General features: G+C 39.3%; 1 protein-coding gene across 5 annotated transcripts in view; it reads left to right on the top strand.

The window, feature by feature from the left end:
• Positions 1-19,411, top strand: part of HTR1F (5-hydroxytryptamine receptor 1F) — a 128,497-nt gene that overhangs the window by 46,059 nt on the left and 63,027 nt on the right. For 3 of the 5 annotated variants that reach the window (XR_007509081.1, XM_049824811.1, XM_049824810.1), the window contains exons 2-3: positions 12,824-12,938; positions 14,577-14,800. The gene's annotated coding sequence lies outside the window, so the exon portion shown is untranslated. The remainder of the gene's footprint in view (positions 1-12,823; positions 12,939-14,576; positions 14,801-19,411) is intronic. The other 2 variants (XR_007509082.1, XM_049824812.1) reach the window with 1 other exon arrangement.

Raw genomic sequence — 19,411 nt, 5'->3', positions numbered from 1 at the left:
TTCAGTATTATTTAGTCCCAGTCACTCAGCAGGGTATCAGCAGTGAGGGACCTATTCTGTTAACAGATAGCCCTCCAGACTATGCCAATACCTGAAACATTGAAAAACACCTATTTATGCTTTTATATTTTACAATGATCACAAAGAAAGGCCTTCCCTGGTTTCTAGGTCTTAGGCAACAAAATTCATCCAGTTTTGTAAGGAGATCTCTCCTGCAGATGCTCTAGTGAGCCGGCAGAGCAGAGTAACAAATTCTGGGCCTTTACTCACAGCCATGTAATCCTGTTGACTCCTGAAGAGAAAGTGACACATACAACGGAGATCAAAAAGTACTTAGAGGCAAAGGCCCAGATCCCTAGAGACAAATGAACAGCAGAAGAAATGTTCTGAGGCATGAAACAGCCAAAAGTACAACTACAGAAACTAGGTAAAGCTAAAGTCTGGCAGAGTTTGGGTTTTGGCATTAATGAAGAAGTTACATAGTCAAAAGAAATCTTGTTAAACACCTGTTCTTTGTGTTTCCTGCTGTTGCATCCAAATGTTATTTAAATTCTGTTCTTTCCTTAATTAGTTTTCAAGTTGCAACATCATGTCAGCTGCACAGTCAGTGTCTTGCTTCTCCTTTTGTTCAAGCCTGAAGCAACTCTGCTTTTATTGAGAGCTGGCTACTCTTGGTGCTTCAATCCTTCACTTACATACAAATATATGCATAGATATAGATATATACATATAATAGCCCTTTACACATTTTTGTCATGATCGTAGTAGCTAGACACTTCTTTAACAGATTATTCCTGTTCTTGTAAATGAGGACGAATATCCAGAGATTTGAGAACACACAATATGAAAAAATTTACTTAAAATGCTCAGAACAAAAGCCCCTTTAAAAAAAAAAAAAAAAAAAAAAAAAAAGTCAGCTGTGTCTTGTCTTCTGCTAAAAAGAAGACAAGAGAAGATGGAGACTGGGAGAAGATGAGACTGCAGATCTCAAGATGTTAAAGGTGGCCAGGTCACTTAAGCAGGTATCAGATCACTTACTGTAAGCATAATGGAAAGCCTGTAGTGTGCTCAGTTTTTGAGAGGGCATGCTTTAAGTCAGGGTGTACCCTGCAGACAGGAAGGAGGACAGAAATGAAAAGGGAAGCCCTAAGAAACTGCATCTGGCTTTTGTCTCTTCCCTCACACTTTTCTCCCTCACTGTTCTTTCTTCCACTCATTTTTTCTCTCCCCACTCCTAGCAGCCTCCCTTGAAAACTCCGCTCTTACTGGCAGCATCCAGCATTCAACCCTGCTTGCAGCTACCCTCCTCCCAATCCTTCCTGCATTGCTGGAGCCAGCTGCTCTATTTTATCATCAAGCCTTTCCTTAACCTGCCACGCAAGCCTGTTAGGAGGCAAAAATAAACACAATTATTGAAATCCTGTTGCCAAGCTCCTTAGCTGCAATCCTTGCCTGAAGTGTGGCCTAAATCAGAGTGCAGTGACATCTTCCTCCTGCAAAAGCACCCATACGCCAGTAGGCTTTGTCAGCAGAAGTCCTAAAGGTCCTGCAGCAGCCAGCAGTAAATCTAAATCTTCAGATCAGCATCAGCTATAGGCATTCACTAAGTTGGCATTACAAGCTATATGCTCAGATTCCAAGTCTACCAGTGCCGGAGCCCCGTAAATCCCACTTGGCTGGCACAGCAGTGCAGAGTCACAATTTGCAGGGAGTCACTGTCCTCCCTCCTATTTCCCATGCAACAGCTAGAGCAGTAAATGTGACTCTCCCCATCCCACACTTCTCCCTGCCCCACCACTATACTTCCCTCTGCCTCCCTCTCCCATGTCTCAGCCAGACCTGACCCTCAGCCTCAGGTCAAGGATTTCGGCTTTGTCTCCGCCACTGACAAACCTTGAGCATATTGTCTCTCAGGTGTTACTGTCTACAGTACTAACCAAGGCAGTAACCAATGCAGAGACCTTTCCCACCGCATAAAGCCTCCCGGGCACTAGCCTTCATCTATCCATGCGGGTCCTGTGGTATTTAGGAATGAACCTACTTCCTCAAACTCTTTAGGCACAAATCATAAACCCAATACTAGCATTAAGCACATCCTCAGCAATACACGTGGCAGTCCATGGCTAGTTATAAGCCATTTGTCTCATCTTCACCCTTCCTTATCCAAACTCTTCTTGTCCTGCAGAATCCTCTGTAACCTGAAGGTTATGGTTAAGCTGAGGGTGAGCAGGATCCCTCTGGCCAGCACTCTTTCACCGCTGCACCGCTCTGCTCTCTTTCCTGTGCCTCTTGCTGTGGTGAAGTAGCTTGAGAACAACAAGCCCAGGAAGGTAGGGGAGGATCCTGGCTCACCTCACTCTTCCATAGGCAAATAAGGCCTGCCACGGGCACATTTTGGCTGGTCTGCTTTGTGTTACAATCCCCACAGGCAGATCAGATGCTGTCAGAGATGGAGATGACAGCACTTGCTAGGAGCAGTCCCAGAGCAGTCCCAGTCTTCACAGGAACCACCCTGGGGCCAGTGTCAGACCTCCTTTGCATCGTATGAGGCGAGATACAGGGACAGCAACTATCAGGTCGCACATTTCTGAAAACACACAGCCAGGTGTCCAAGCCTTGACAGGTGCCACGTTGGCTAAAAGAGGCTTCAAACAAGGACCTGTCTTAAAACCCTAGGATCATTCCTGTTTAAATTTCCTCACTTAGGGGATTTGCTATTGCAAGACTCTTATTTTCCTCCTGACTAGCTGGGCTTGCAGTCCTTCCTTAACTCTCCAGTCAGGATAATGTGGCATTTGGTTAGTCTGGCTTAAGTAGTACCAGGCTCCAATATTGGAAACTATTTTAAGAGGTGGAGGGAAGGTGTTCAAGAGAGGGAAGCATTACTCGTGATTGACAAATAAGCAGTTGTGTCTTCAGAAGCCAAGCGGGAAGGTATGAGCCTGAGATCTAAGAGAGGAAAATAATGAGATTAAATACTTCTTTGCCTTTTCATTACACATCCAGTTTTCTTAACGGTGTTTTTTCTCTGTAGGAATCTGAATATGAAACTGTGAGATGTTCTGCATATTGCCCTTTTACAGCTTTTATCTGAAATCTTGCAGCGTCAAGTTTTGGCTTCAAATTCTTGAACAGTCTATAAACAATAGTGGAAAATCTATGGTGGAGTGAGTGCAACAGAATTCTCACAAAAAATATAAAAGAAAATATTCTTTTACTCCCCCAAAAAATGTTCTATGGGCACTTACATATTTTCAGTATAAAATTGATTTAGCTAATCTTCTACACTAGCACTGTACTTAAAATCAATTGCATTTTTTCCATTTTAAAATGTTCCGATTTTGAAGCATGATTTTCCTGCTACCTGTACATTCCTGCTATCTGTAATGTGAAGGGATGCTGGTGACAATGAAAAATTTATTTTCCATGGGCTGGAAAGGAGTGAAAAATCCTGTTTCAATTACGGTTAATTATGGTAGCTTTGCTACCTCTATCCCCTCCACTGAAAATGCGTGCCTCATTCAAGCCCCTTGTCCTTCTTTGACCTCTCCTTGCTTACCTAATGTTTCATTCATTAGTAAGATGTGGCAGGAAATGTCATGTAATTAGTGTTGTATTCATCTACTTTGAAGACCATCTACCACTTTGTGACAGATTGTGTGGATTCTTCCATTAACAAATCAACAGATTTACTCATTTCTTTAAAAAAATATTTAAACCTATTGTTACTACTTTTAGCATGTAGCTTTTTCAAGGCAGATATTTAAATATTAATAAGTTTTAGGTCCTAAAAATTTCTAACAAGGTGAAAGTACCTCTGCAGGTCTTGTAGTCTGATCAGTATCTCCCTTCCTCGCCTCCATTTCCTTATTGTTAGATACTCAGTTTCTCAGATGTGTTATACATGGTAAATTGATGAGATATGTCTTGAAATTCCCAACTTTTCTGTAATATACATCTGCTCCAGAGAACTGGCAAGCCTAAGAAGTTCAGCTGCAAATGCGTCAGCCTGAACCTAAGAAGTACAGATTGGAGGCAGTGACTCACTAGTTCATGATGGAGTAACTTTGTGCAGTCAACTTTTTCCTACATGAAACAGCTCTGGGAGAAAAAGTTGGGGGCTGGGCTGGGAGCTGGGCTGGGTTTTTTTTTGCTTATGTGTAGACTTCCATTCCATATTAGCCTCTGGTTTTGTATAAAACGAAGTACACTTAGCTTTCCTCACGGTGGGGAAAATCTTCAGAAAAGACATTTAATAAACTCATTGTTCTACCATCCATTTTTTCTTGGAATTTGCTAAGATGATAGGCTCAAGTGTGCACAGATGGCCCCACCTACTCTAAGAAGGAAAAAAGAAAATTCTCTAGAGAGCCTAACCTGATGAGTGTGTGTGTGTGCACTTTTGTTTAAGCAGGGAGAAACTGGACGAGGTGCAAGTGACCATCCTTCACATCAAGAAGTTATCTGGTTTCTGATCCATAGTGAAAGAGAGCATTGTAAAATTTCAAATCTTTCCACTGAGATTAGACAACAGATAGTGCAGCTATCTCAGCTGTCACAGGTGAGGTGGCCCACAGCAACTGGAGCAAATGAGAAATAGCATAGTTTTTACTTACAGCAAAAGGCTAACCATTAAGAATTTGCAGCCTGTAGCTGGAGGCTGGGGGGGTTGGGGTTGAACGTTTTTGTCTGGGAATAAATAAGACCGGCAAGAGTCTGTGACTTACACTGGAATATAGTAATTAGCATGCCGGATTAGATTTGTACCTCATCTTTAGTCAAAAACAGGCAGAACACTAAGGTGGCCAGCCCGGGTTGGAGAAGGATAAGGAAGAGGAGGGCATTTTATATATTTGGCAGTAGACACTGAATTGCATGTTTTTTGAGCTCTAACATGTCATTTTTTAAACTAAACCATATTGCGAAGCATAGGCACTTTTAATGGATAGAAAGATGTGGCTTAGTACACAATTAGGTGAAAGACCTTGGAAGGGTTGTCCATGAACATTTTTTAATTCAGGCAAAATCCAGACATCTTTACCTAAATCTGTAGTTTCTCTATTTGACAAAATTTCTATCCTCAATGTAAAAGAAACCTGGCTATTTCTCACTTCACTGTCTTTTAGAGAGAAATGCAATTACTTTTGTGCAGCTTTCAGGTACAAAGCAAAAATAACCAACGCACAGTATTTTCAAAATTCCCTGATTTCAGTAGCATTAAAAATTAATTTCTTCGTAAAAGATGTCCTACTTTTTCCTTAACTAATTACAAAGCTCTCTACAATGTTCTCAAATACATTCCACAAGAAAACGCCCTTTGTGCGGAAAGCTAAAAAGTGATTTATCACTGCATATAAAAACAATGTGCTTGAGATATAAACTCAGCCAGGCTGCTGGCTAATTTTTCTAAACTGATGCAGCTTTTGGGTATGGCTTCAGACTGGAGTCCTGAAACAAAATGTAATTTATCAGAATGGAGAGCAATTATTTCACTGTATATCACCATTAAATAAATCTGTTTCAAAAGGTAGCTCTGAAAGTGGCATCCTTAGCAGCTCTATTCATCGGGGCCCCGCAAACACCAGTCAATTTTGAAAATATTGAGTAGAAGTTGAGATTCTTAGATTGCCCAAATCATATCTTCCTTTTACAATGGGACTTACCCTTACAAATATCCATTTTCTGTTAAGCTGTACGAGTTGTGGAGGTGATTCTTTCTGGTACATTCTTACAACTTTGAGGAAACTCTGGTAAGAAATTGCTTTAGCTGAGTAGGAGCTTTCGCTCCGGACACATCCTGCTCACGTACTCCTCCCTGCACCTCTCTGGCAGAAGCTCTCAACATTTGCTCCAGTGCAACCCAGCATTGCTGAAAAACAAATCAAACGACGACGGAAATAGTCCACACCCGGGCTGGCTGAAGCCATTTGTCTTCAAAAAATACTTAACAAAGAAAGCAATCCAAACTAGTGAAAGATAATAGAAATGCTTCCCAAGACTATTTATGCTAGATCTACAGGCTGTTTGTTTGCCTTCTCTGGAAGAAAAATATAATCAGTACCCTGGCTATATCCATCACCATTTCTATGCCCCTCACAGGAATTTTTCCCCAAAAGCTATTTGGACAGCAGCACCTGCATCAGGAAGAAAGGAGTTAAATAATCTGAGCAGGTTTCTGTAAGCCGCTGTAGTATCCAGTACTGCAAACTCTGATAGTAAAGATGAACCAACAGAAAAGTTGTCTGTCTCCCCATCAGTTGCCAAATCACTGATAAAATTTACAGCAAGATTTCCTTTCTTTTTCCAATAACTTTGTTTATATTAAGCCCTGCCTCACCAACAGCTATACATAAAAACAGTCATCGTTTCAGGAAAGTTTGAGCTATGTGATCATTTTGGTAAAAAAGTATTATAAAGGACTAAAATGCTGCCTGCTTTAAAGATATGCCCTTTTGATATGTAAGATATTGCTCTGTGAGAGATTCAACATACTTAGTCACCTGTTCTACCAGTCAAGAAACAGCATATAAATTTTAAAATCCTAGGCCGTGTCCTCTGTCTGTTAATCCCTGAGTTTCCTCACTAGAAGTGCTCTGATTGAGTGATTAAATGACAAAGATCCCATTTTAGTAATAGCTTTCACAAAGAGATACTGGTGTACATTATGAATTCAGATGACCAAGAAACAGCACGTTACATCAACAAGTCTATTTAACACAACTGAAACTGTTATTTTCCTTTAATTTTGAGGAGACTAAGACATTTAATTCTTTCCTTAGCTAAATCACAGGTTGTCTTCCAAATGACTGACTTCTTACAAAAAAATGTTCTCATACCCCAAAATGAAAGCCCAAAAGTTGGCATGGGAGGGACAGAGATGTGGAACTCTGGTTACAACTTTGTTGATTGGTTAGACAAGGAGGTAATTTTACTGCATATTTTCTTATCTTTATTAATTGAAAAACATCCTTTCTCCTTGAAAATGAAGTTCAAGCTCTTTTTCAGTCTTAATCAAGAAATTGTCCTTTTCAGTTTCCTGATCTGTCAAGGTTTGACAGATAAGTTCTGAAAATTGCAACAAAACTGTGATTTTCACTAGCTATCTGAAGATAAATTCCCTCTGGCTCAGTTTTGCCATTTTTTGAAACTGCTGAGCTACTTTTTTGTCTTGTTGCAAGGCCTGAAGAAAGTAGGTTGTGAAAGAAAAGAATCTTTTTTAAAAGCAGATGAAGGGGCATTTATGTTAAATTTTTTCCTTTACTTAAGCAATTTCTGAGGAACAATTCATACAGCGAAGTGCAGAGCAACTCTGACTACTTAGCCTTGCTTATTTTGTCTTATCTGCCTAGACTTCAACCCATCAAAGAATGTTAGGGCTAACATGAAGTGTCCTTCCCAGTAGTCCACGACCTCACATGGGAGTTTTTAGGTTCTTTATGATGTAACATTTATCTTCATGGGAGAAAGTTCTCTCAGTCATGGTTAATCAATGCCTGGAACCTTAAATTGTTATAAACATATATCCATTATTTTGATTTGTGTTTCATAATTGACTTGTCCTGAACCAAAAGAGAGGGAAATACATGCTGACATAATTTTGTTCAGTTGCTACTTAAGTTATGTAATTCCTTAAGCTTATTAGTCAAATTGCTACCCATTGTTGACATGAAGTAATGGTAATATTTGCAGATGGTTAGGGCTTGTGTATGTTACCATTACAATTTCCACACTCACAGGAAGCCCTTGTATGCTATATGTGATGATACGACAGTACTCAGAAGTTTACAGTCTAACAGACACAACAAAAAAATTGCAGAGGAGGAAAATACAATCCCGCAACTGAAATCTGGCATTTTTTTTTGAGTTTAGAAGTGATTCCTGTTTGCAACTGCCCCTTCTCTTGTGCTTTTATGAACCAACTAATTTTGTGTAGTCCTCATGGATGAAATAGCTCTTTAGGAGCAATGTACAATACAGAAATCAGTCTTTTAGCAGAAAAGTTAGTCTTTCATCATGCTCGACAAAAAGCAATTTTCCCTTGCAGTAAGATGAGGACAGATGTGAAAGCCAGGGTAACTTCCTGAAGCAGCAGAGGAAGAAGCAAAGCATCCACGCAGTCTGAATCAAGACAGGTTGGGCAGCCTCATCTTTCTGCTGCTCCTGCCCGTCCCTGCTTTAAATCCGCATCTGCAATTAGTGATTACATGTTCTAATCCTCTTCATACAAGCTATCAGAGGATTGTAACTTCATATGGGAAATATCAGGGGAAGAAAAGCTCAGAACAAAAATGCTTTTTTACAAAAGCATTCAATAACAAAGAAGGAAAAACTAAAAATAAAGAGCAGACAGACTGCATAGGAAGGTTTGTTTAGAACTAAGTAACTTCAGAAAAACAGCTTGGCTTTCAATTTATTGCTGTTCCTTTGTGGGATTGAGCTCTTGTTTGAGGGTGCAATTTATGCCTGCAAAATTAATTTCATACAGAAATAGTCGTACTTGTGAGTAAATGTTATCCTCTTTAGGTAATAAAAGAAATAATGATAATAATCAGATTTGTTTCTACAATTGAATGGCAGCTTAAAAATTGTCAACAAAAGTTAGTCACAAAGAAGGTCATCCTACATATTTAACTCTTCACGTACTGTTAATTTTCATTTTTGCTGCCACCTTCTTCACCATCAGATGGCAAAGATTTCTTCTCATTTCATGGCAATGAACATTTGAAAGGAATAATTTATTTATACACAGATGATATCATGTAATGCTGCATCCTCAGCTTCAAGGTCAGATATATTTATTGTGCTCAGATAAATTACCTTTTATTATCATTATTATTATTATTATGCCTATCCAGTGTAAATAGATTTTGAGCATAATTCTTTTTCTTTCATTTGCAGCAGGGAGTTTTTGACGTTTTAACATAGGCTTTTCCTTCCTATTATTTTATGCATTTGCCCTCTGGTCATTTTCAACCCCTGCAGTCAGAATAATGAATTCCTCTTTATTGCACTGTCAGTATGCTGTCATTATTGTGGAATTTTTCTTCTTCTGGAAGGCTGTTTTGTAAGCTGTTTTTGAAAAGCTATACTACATATGTGTTTGGGATTTATAGGACTGTAGTGATCCATCACCTTCTTGCACATCCGATGCAGCCACTGTAAATTCAAAGAAAAAGAGGATTCTCATCCAACTATGGACATCAAGCCATTCTGGGAAGTATTATCTACTTCTAACTCCTTGCCCCTTTTATGCAGGAAACACAAACTCCGCTCAAGATCACAGATAGGTTTCTGTTTGCCTTTGCAGTAAGGCTGTCATTTTCTTTATGCCACCTCCAGTTACTGCTGGCTTTTGAGAAGACAAAAATTTCTGTGATTCTGAACCTAGGTCTTCTGCACGATAGCAAATGGTGCTGCTAGTTGAGCTTTTAAAACAGCTGTCAGATTCATGTAAAGCTGGTTTTTTTCCCATAATTATCTTAGCACAAGATACCATTTTAAAAGTCTTATTTAGCATCCTCCACACAGTAAGAAAGTCACTTTTAGTCTTGTCATGGAATTATTGCAGATGCTATTTTTAATCACAAAAAAGCTTGCCTCCGTATTCCACACATTTCACAAGACTCTTTCCATTGCTTTTCACAAGACCAAAGCCCTCATAATATCAATGTCTTTGCTAGGAAAGGAGGGCTGGAATTTATAGTTCTGCTTTTTGGTTACCGGCAGACTTCAACCTGACATAATAAATATTCAGACTTGAAGCAAGAGAACCATGAGGCTTGCAAAGCAATGGAAGCAATAAATGTGCTTCAGAGGTGGAGGCAGGTCCAGAATTACTTCTGCTGGACTACCTTCCTAAAGGTAGTTACTGCCACACATGAACTGAGATTACTGGGATTTTGAGCAGATGTGAAATGATTTTATATTGGGTAAAACCAGGTTCGTTTATGTTTAGAAATATTAAGTCCTCATATCCACAAGACAACCGTGTTTATCTGGCTTCTGTTTATTAAACGAAACGGTCATAGGATTTCAGGCAATTTCCTAATTTTTCCCTTTACCTGAGGATGTTCTGCCATAACAAAAATTACCCTGGTTGTAAATTGCATATCAATGGTTCCCAAAAGTCCTTATTTCTGCAGTTCTGTAATGTCATCTTCTCCGTTCTCTGTTCATAGGAATCACTATTCTATAAACAGCCTCAGTTACTGATTGAACATTACCTATTTTTTTCAGATGTTCTTAGAAAGCTAAAAGAAAGTATAATTCCCTATGAACTTTACCTGCTGGGTATGTAAGATTCTCCTTGGAGATGTCTGTTCTGTTCCTGTGCTGAACCTCTAGGTCCAGGGTACTTACATTTTAATTAAGCTGAAAATGATGGCAGGTAAAACAGCTACATCCATACTGCTGTATCATCAACAAGGACTCCCACATCCATCCTCCCTTCCCATCCAGACAAGGTCTTCACAGGAGCTTGTAGGCAGCTTGCAAATATGCCTGCACAGGAACGCCTGGCAGCACTCCAAGCTAGATAACAAGGTGCAAATAGTGATCTAAGCACCCAGGTGGCCTCCAGATCCTCTTCAGAGGATACTCTCTCCCCATTTGGACAAGAATGAAGTCATTGGATGGCATGCCAACAGTGAAATTCTTGACTATGTAAGCACACACCTTTCAAAAATATTCTTTTTTGCATTAGAGGACCAGGAGAGAAAAAGGGAGTGCAATTAGGAAAGGCCTGAATGCAGAGCCAGGTTCTTGCAAACGCAGTTGACATGAGGATGAAAAGGTGAAGATGCAGAAGCTGGAAGGAAAGGAGGATGGGAAAAGGATAGACCATAGGGGGAAGGCATGTACAAAAATGACCTCGAGTCTGTCAAGAAACGGAGCCTTCTTATTTGTCTAGAAAAGCTAAACAAAATCTCTGAGGTGTGTAGGTGCTACCTAGACATTCTGGTACGTATTTCTTACCTTTGGATGAAACATTCCATACAAGATCTCAAAAAGGAACAAAAGCCAGCTTCTCCTCCCTCCACCCCTTCAGATGGAAATCCTTCTGAGTATTTTAAGATCACCCTAAAATTAGCCTGACTCTCGTGCACTCTTGTATTTTCATACAGAACAGTTTTGCTATGTTTGATGGAGTGTGTTGAGAAAAAAGGATGCAGACAATGGTTACACTAACAACTTCCAAGCAAAACCAGACAAGAGGGCTACTCTGCCTTGATCAGTTGTTGCTGATCATCCATTGAATGCTTAACGAGATACAGCTAAGTACATCATTATGTCCTGAGTGCTGCATGTTCCCATAGAAGGTCATGCTGGCCATTCTACCTTTTGTCCTTCCTGGCCTTCCCTAGAGATAGAGAAATCTGCATTGCGGAGGAGGGCAGGGCAAGAGAGACCATGGGCACTCATTTTACTATTTAAACTCTATTATTACTGCCAATAAGTTACATTCTGAAGCTTAGTGCTCTGTACTGAGCAGGAGACTAATTTTTGAAAAATGCAAGTCTTACGTGTACCAGCGGCATGGGGACAAAAGTACTAAGAGCTTTTACTTCTCCATGTTTTTTGAACACATACAGGACCGATCTTATAATTCATGATTTGCTGGGTGCCTCCCTGGCAGGGAGGCTATTGCCCTTCCTTTAGCAATAATGAAACCTGGACTTCCCAAAGTTGCACTGACAACCTCAAGAAACCACATCAGTGACTATCCCAGCCTAGGGCATAGGCCATAGGCCATAATATCAAGTAGATAGTACAACAAATAGGTCTGTAACCACCCTCAAAACCTGCCCCAGAGTACTTTGAGCTGTAAGAACTCATCTGGCACCAAGTCACAGTCAAACATTAGTAGAATTTTATTCTAGATAAATTACCATGTTATTTGATAATGTGTGAAAAATTATTAGTTTTTATCCTTTTTTCCAGGAAATCAATGATCGTTCCTTATTTCTTTTGTCACTCTGTCTTCTTTTTGTTCATTTTTCTTACTGATCGCTCTTCTGCTTTGAAACAAGAACTGCTTTTGATATCTGATTTTCTACATTTTAAGCATATTAGCCATTTAAAGTTTTTATATTTAAAATTAAATTAGTCTATTCTTGGTAGAACCCTCTATTTCTGCTTCTCACAGTGCAGACATTTCACAATGCATACTCTTTTGCAGTATATTTCTTCTTTAGGGAGTTGCTTACTGTGAGACAGTGATAACTGGGGGGAAAAAACCTTAATAATTTGATAATGCAAGAAACAATGCCTTGCAGTTCAAACAGCACATAGTCTGGCATGTTTATGTCGTTAGTTTAATAACATGAGGCCTAATGCTGCAAAATGCCAAGTGCCCTCAGCTACCACTGCAGTCAGTAGGAGCTGACTATTAGCACCTTACAGATGCACTCAGGTACTAATAGCATGAGATACATTAAAACTACTGGCTTCACTAAACGGCAGAGGCTTCCTCCTCCTTTTCCTTTTACTGACCATTTATCTTCAGAAAAGTCCAGGTCAGTTTGTTCAATTCCTTGAGTTCCTCAAGTGGAGCCAATTTCTGAAGTGTCAAATCCTGCAGGTTTTTGCTGGTCATTATCATTACAAAGAATTTCAGACATTGCCAGCTGTGCTCTTACATGAACTCTGTGGGGTTTTCCTAACACTGGCTTCTCAGCTTTTAAAGAATCATTCCCAGTTAGTTGAAGAGGTCCTGAAAATTACAGTTTAGGCCTTCTGGAAATTTTTTTTCTTCCCCTGAAGTAGAGATCCTTCATTGTCACTTACAGAGTCTATTTTGATGAGGTTTTTTGCTTTCTTGCAGGTTTTTGGCAGTATCCAGTGCTGCTAAGGATGATTTAATTCCTACTTCCAGTCCAATCCCCAGGCTTCCTGGCACAGAGGCAGCTTTTCCAAGGCTATTCCGAACACGAGAGATGGTGAGTTGCTTTCTACCCTCACACATAGAGACTCTACATGTGGATTTGTGAGGGATATACCTATTTTAAAGATGATCACATTCATTTAGTTGGGTCTTCCACAGGGGTTCTGCAAAGCACTTTGAATAGAGTTTTGCTGAGCTCTGCGAGATTGACCTTTCCTTAAAGTAGCGCAGGAGGAGAGAAAAGTCTGCATTGTGAAAAGCCTAAATAGAGCAGGCAGACGTAGCCAGGTGAGGGTTTACCTACAGGGTTATTGCAGGCTTAACCAGGCAATGTGAGTACACGCAGTGCAATGGAAAGCTGCAGACCAGCCAGGGAAAAGATGTCAAAGAGGACAATCAGTTTGAGAAAAGAAGGGCAGTGGCCAATGGAGGGATAACTGAATAAATGAAGAATGTCCAGCACAGTGTGAGAAGCTCAGGCACTGCAGGAGGAGCTTAGTCTTCAGTCCTAGTTCTGACTGACCTTCTCCACAGCCTTGGATGTTTAAAAACTCAACATCCACTTCAACTGAGGGGAAAAAAACAACGGTGGCAATATAACGCTTCATTTCACAGGTATATTTTAAAGACTTAACCTTTGTAAGACATTTTGAAGATGAAAAGCACAGCAGCACTCATTACTTTACTTAAGCAAATTTCTCTGTGCCTACCTGAACCTAAAATCTTTTTATATTAGCTCATCACAAAGATATTTTGTGAGAAGATTTTTCTCACTTTTGTGTTGGCCTGTGGTCATTTCATGCCACTGCATGCCTGTCTTTATTTCTGGTTTTGCCTTGTGCAGTTTTGCAAAGAAATGACTTTTCCCATAGCACGTAATTGTAGATTTTTAACAACAACAAAGATCAAATCCCAAAATCCTTGTTTTCCATAGTGATTCAAATACAACAGTTTAAAGATAACATTTCATAAGGCACTTAAAACTGGCTTGAATATAAAAATATTTTAAAACAGAAATGTAAAACTTCCTGCAACAGTGTCAGGAGACAAAATTGTCATTTAATATTGAGACATCTGGATAATAAAGTAACAAAAAGCAAATTAAAATCTTCAGCAGTCAATTGCCTGAGCAAATGCAGATGATGTATGATTGCTCATAAGCAGACCTGAAAATTGCACGTGGGAGTAATGTGCCACCACTCAGCATCTGAAGACATTCTTTCTGGGGTATTTAATCTCATTACTTTTTTGCTAGAGAAAGAAACAGACCCTCAAGGCTGATGTTTTCACATGTTCAGCGCTCCTTACCCTCCATATAAGCGAGTATAAATTCAGAGTCCTAGCATCTCAGGATTGTGCGCACAATCTCAGTGTCTGAAAGATCCAGCAAGGTGCACTTTAAAATTCTTATTCACACTGAGAGGGGCAAGGACAAGGTTGCTGTGCTTGCAGTAACAGAACAATTAAAAAGTGTGACTGGGTAACTGCAAAACTGATGAAAATAAAGTCACCTAATTGTTTCATGGTAACTTTAATGAACATACAGATTTTAGTGAAAAATAGGTCAGAATACAGGCCAGTTTCTGCCTTTACAAGCCTTTCCTGCTGCCATGAATGACACGTACAGAAAGACAGCCAAAGTTGCCAAACTTGTATGATTTTATACTTCTAAGTTGCATTTTGCCTTGGCCAGGAATTCCTCCAACTTCCAAATTAGAGGATGAATAAGCCAGGTCCTGGAGGTATATGCCGAATGGGAGCTCTTCTGATCTGTGACCTCACCCTATTGCTGCCTAATTTAGCTTTTGAAAAGGGGATTAAAGACCACGTCATAAATCAGGAGAAATTCCTTGCATATCTGTAATGAGACTGATGTACAAGACAGAATAACTGTCAAGGCTTCAGGAAAACAGCAAGGTAGGTGATGGTCTTTGTCTCTAATGGAGTTTTAGCCTGTGAGTTGTGTGCTAGACTGCATGAAATGCATACATCTGGTCTACACTGGGTTCAGCTATGAAAGTTAGCAGCATCTGAACCAACTGCAGGTAGGGACTTAATGCTTCTCAGCACAGCTGTGCCCATAATACAGAAAAAGGTGAGTTTTATACTGTATTTGGGAAGTTCAGCTGATTCAGGTGTGGGGAATATTTGGCTTGAAAAGTTCTCTTTGCTTTTTCTTACCATTTTTAAAACGTACTTTCTTTCTTACTATTTATTGTTTTGTATACAGTACAAGAGAAATTTTGGCTGTTCATTTATTCTACTATAATACCTGTGGTGACATTATAGAGAGAAATTACCTGGTAGGAAAAAACAGAAGGGAAATATAAACAGGGCTTTTTTTCTTTTTGTGATGGAAACGGATTTGCTGGCTGCATGCCAGTTTCCAAAAGACAATGACAGACTGGCAGCTTAAAGAAAACAGGTCTTGACAGCACACTTTAGTGCACCAAACATTTTGTAACCTTTTGTGTTATATGAAGCACTTTCATACCATCTGTGCTCCAGCAGCAACGGGTTGCTCTGTCCCAGGCAGAATATTTTGTCTTTGCATAGTCACAGGCATCAATAGAGCCAGATATCAGAATTATAAAACTTGTCTCTGGCTGGATGTATGCAGTGTCTGCTGTTCCCGTAAGCCCTCTCTATTCCTGACTTCCCACAGCCTGTCAAGAGCAGCAGCACAGCTCAGCAAACATGCCGGCATGCAGAGAACTATCAGACGGGTACTACTGTTATGTTAGTGCCACTTTCTGTTTACTACTAGCTTGACTTGCTGAAGAAAAGAAATAACATACGCAAAGGAGGAAAAGGGAATGCAATTGAAAGGCAAGCATGTGTCTCATTAGCGCTATGCGAGTTCCTTATATTCTGGGGAAGGTAAAAATACTTCAATGATGAAAACAGCGCCTTTTCAAATATTTCTTTTAAAAAAAGGCTTTATAAAGACAACTTATTTCTAAGATAAATATAGGTAACACATATACTATCTGCAACTTAAATAGAGACCACAAGGGAAATTAGAAAGCAGAGTATCCCGATTACATTGCCTTCTTCAAGCGGTGCTGTTTGTCATTATTATATAATTGTATGTTTCCTAGTATTGGAAGAAGAGAAAACATTAATACTAATACTTACATAAGTAAAATAAAGGATTATTCCTTATAGCACTATCAGGCCCAGTTTTTGTGCTAGTAAAATCCCATATGCCTATGGCAATGTAAAAGTAACTGAGTTGCCATAATTTTCTTTGATTTCTCAGAATTTTAAAAAAGAGAAAGATCTCTGAAAAAACAGCCCCTCTCATGCAGTAAGCCCTAAATGCAGTCTCTGCTTTCAGTATTGTCGACTTTGAGGCTCAATACTTTTCTCGTTATCATCACTGTTTCATGGATTTTTCTTTAATGAATTTCTGTGCTCAGGCACATAGCTATTTTCTTAGCTATCTTGCTTCATTATTCTGATGGAAGCAGTCTTTTAATTTAAAATATTATTATTAAAAGTAATGCATGAAAATCTTATCTGAAAGGTGTATTGTTTTGGCAATAGATGCAAATCAAAATGCAACTGTCTAGATACTAAATTATATATTTTAATGGAAGACTTTGAGTAAAGCTTAGGAGGGAAGGAGAAAAGTACTTATCAGCATTTATCATTTAAATTACCAGCATATTTGTAGACTATTCATGTATTTCTTATACCTCAATAATTTCGAGACTGAAGTTAGTTCAATGGACAGCAGTTAGCTTGTGATGAAGTCTCTGTCCTTGGAATACATTTCCACAGCAGTATTCCAAAAGGACAAGCTATTCTTGTCCTAGTGCTAGTGTCTTTCAACATCTGATAGGTTTATATTATGCCACTTTCACTTTTGTAATCCACGTAAATATTTACCATCTATTTGTCTTTGAATGTGCACCAAATATTTTTCTTCTTTCTGATCTTATGGGGTACTCAATATCCCTTAGGATAATGGTGGTCCATAAGAATGTATGCTAAATAATGCCTTCACTGGGACACACATCAGACACTAAGCTGTCCAAATTATATTTGGTTTTACTTTTAGGTTTGGGTCTGGCAAGGTTTTTTTCTCAGCTCAATACAACGCAACTAACTGTAGTTTACTGAAAATCCTGAGGTTTACCAAATAGTGGTTAGAGCGTCCTGTAGGCTTATGCTGACCAACAAATTCACATGATACAAGTTCATCTGTACCTCAGCTGAGAATATGGTGTGGAGTTTAGCCCCTGCAGTGCTCCATGTAACTCAACCCTTAGCTCTTCAGAGGTGGTGTGTTCTTTACTGCTGAGTCTCCTGCAGCCACCTCAGTCCAGAGACCTTTGCAATGCCGCAGAGGTTGCAGTGATTTCTGTAAGGCTGTGATCCAGGGTAACACATCCTGAATATATATGAAGTCAGAAAATCATTTGGGCTCACAGAATCTTCTAAAATATGCAAGACGACTGTCTGGTACTGTCTAGTACTTCCCAAAGGGGAATATAATGCAGACTTTTAAGTGCCAGCCTATCAAGCTCACATATTGCTGCCCATGTAAAGAGAGCAAGTATGCTCCAAAACCTCAAGGTCATGCAGTATTTAGCTTCCCTGTACAAGCACCTCCAGAAAGACAGAGACATAAGTTTGTCATGTCACTGTGTAACCAATTCATATCTAATATGCAGTTTTGTTTGGGGTTTTTTTACTGATTTTTGTATTTGACCACTGTTACTTGCCTGCTGTCCATCCTTCTGTTTTATAGCAGTCTGTCAGCTGAAAGCTAGCTACATAGATGTTCATACACAAAGTCATCATGTAAATATTAGCATTTCCCTATTTGTAGATGGCTCAACTAAAACAGTTTCTGGAGTTTGTAGACAGCAACAATGCTGGTAGGTATATGGTTTTTTTCCTCAGCACTGAACTAGAGTTCATTCCAAATTTTTGGCTGTCTGGTTTCTCCTCTGATCTCTGTACCTGCACTCTTTTAAGATGTGCACTGACCTAGTCTTTTGACAGCTTAACCGGGAGTGATCATGGTAGACAAAAGTTAGGATTTAAATGGAAAACTGAAATGCAGATAGGCCTTGCTTGCAGAAGGGTTTCTCTTTGGCATAGCATTTGCCCCCATTAATATAAAATAATAGCTTTAGCAGGGCTTTTTGTTCAAGTATTTAGGACTTCCCCTGACATTCACTCAAATCTTAGCAGCCTTAGCTACATACAGAAGGACTGATAATTTTAAAATTGTTTTACTTTCATACAATAAAGTTCATTCCAAGAGTTTTATTAAAATTCTTACCTGCTAAATTTGACTCTGAGGTTATTTTAATTATACTGGAACCTTCTAACTTCAAGTTAACAAGGTCACGTAGATGCTGCACTTCAATCAGAAATTCCAGAGAATTGGTACAGACACTAAGGCAGAAGAAGAGGACCTATCAAAAGATTGTACTTAATGGCATTTCTGTAAGACATCTGAAAAGCTGACCTTTGCCAAGTGCTTCTTTTATCATGTATTGCAAGAAATATGTTACTTCTTTAGGTTATAGCTGCAGTAGACTCTATCAGCTGAAATCATGCAAGTTGTAATTCTACTGAAGTCAGCGTACTCGGGGGAGGACAATTTTAGCTACAAATGAATAGGGTCGTTTACACTTGAGCTAAGGGAAGGCAAGTTACTGCTATTTCAGTAAAATACATACATAATACATGTATAATAATTGGGGGGAAAAATCATTCAGACTTTTAAAATGTGTTTCTAAAAATGATGGTAACTACAACATGTTTGATAAGGTTGTGTCCTGTTTTGAATACAGTATTGTCATCACCTAAGCATGTTTAGTTGAATTGAACTAAGCTCTGTTATTGCAGATAGGGATGGTACAGCAAAGCTCAGCAGGTTCCCTTTTGAAAGGCTCAGCAGATAAACACTCAAATTTGGGATTTTATTCAGGACCTAAGATATAGTAATAAGGGTGTTTTTCTGTTGCACTGCAGCCTACTTCAGAGGAGAGACATCTCTTTTCCTTTCCAAAATGTGGGATCCTTAGGAAACTAAACATCAGGATGATGCTGTATTAGAATCTATTCCTGCTGACTATCTCAGTAAAATTTACAAATTTCCCAGCAGAAAATTGTCATACAGCCCTTATTGTTCTCAGTCCAAGTTTAAACACTTAGTATCTGCAAATTCAGGGTAGGATTAATCTGACCAAAGATAGACATCTGTACCTGAACCAATCACTCCAGGCTTCCTTTTGCAGCATTGGAGAGAAAGAGCCACTCATAAGGTGCGAGTCATATGGTCTAAATAGGTCAGCACAATCTCACCTAAGTATTTACTTCACTCCTTTGCCCATATAGAGTGTCAAAGGGTACCTGTCTAGCACAGATAAAAGCATCGCGTTGGTTTTACCTTACACAGACACCCAAGAGCAGGTGAGATGAATCCCACCGACAGTACCTGGAAAATTTAGAAAACTGGAGAGTTTCATTTCCCTTTATATAAACAGGTGCATGAAAATTTCT

This window comes from Accipiter gentilis, chromosome 21 (genome assembly GCF_929443795.1).
Source record: "Accipiter gentilis chromosome 21, bAccGen1.1, whole genome shotgun sequence".
Lineage (NCBI taxonomy): Eukaryota > Metazoa > Chordata > Aves > Accipitriformes > Accipitridae > Astur > Astur gentilis.
This window is presented reverse-complemented; position numbering and strand designations above follow the sequence as displayed.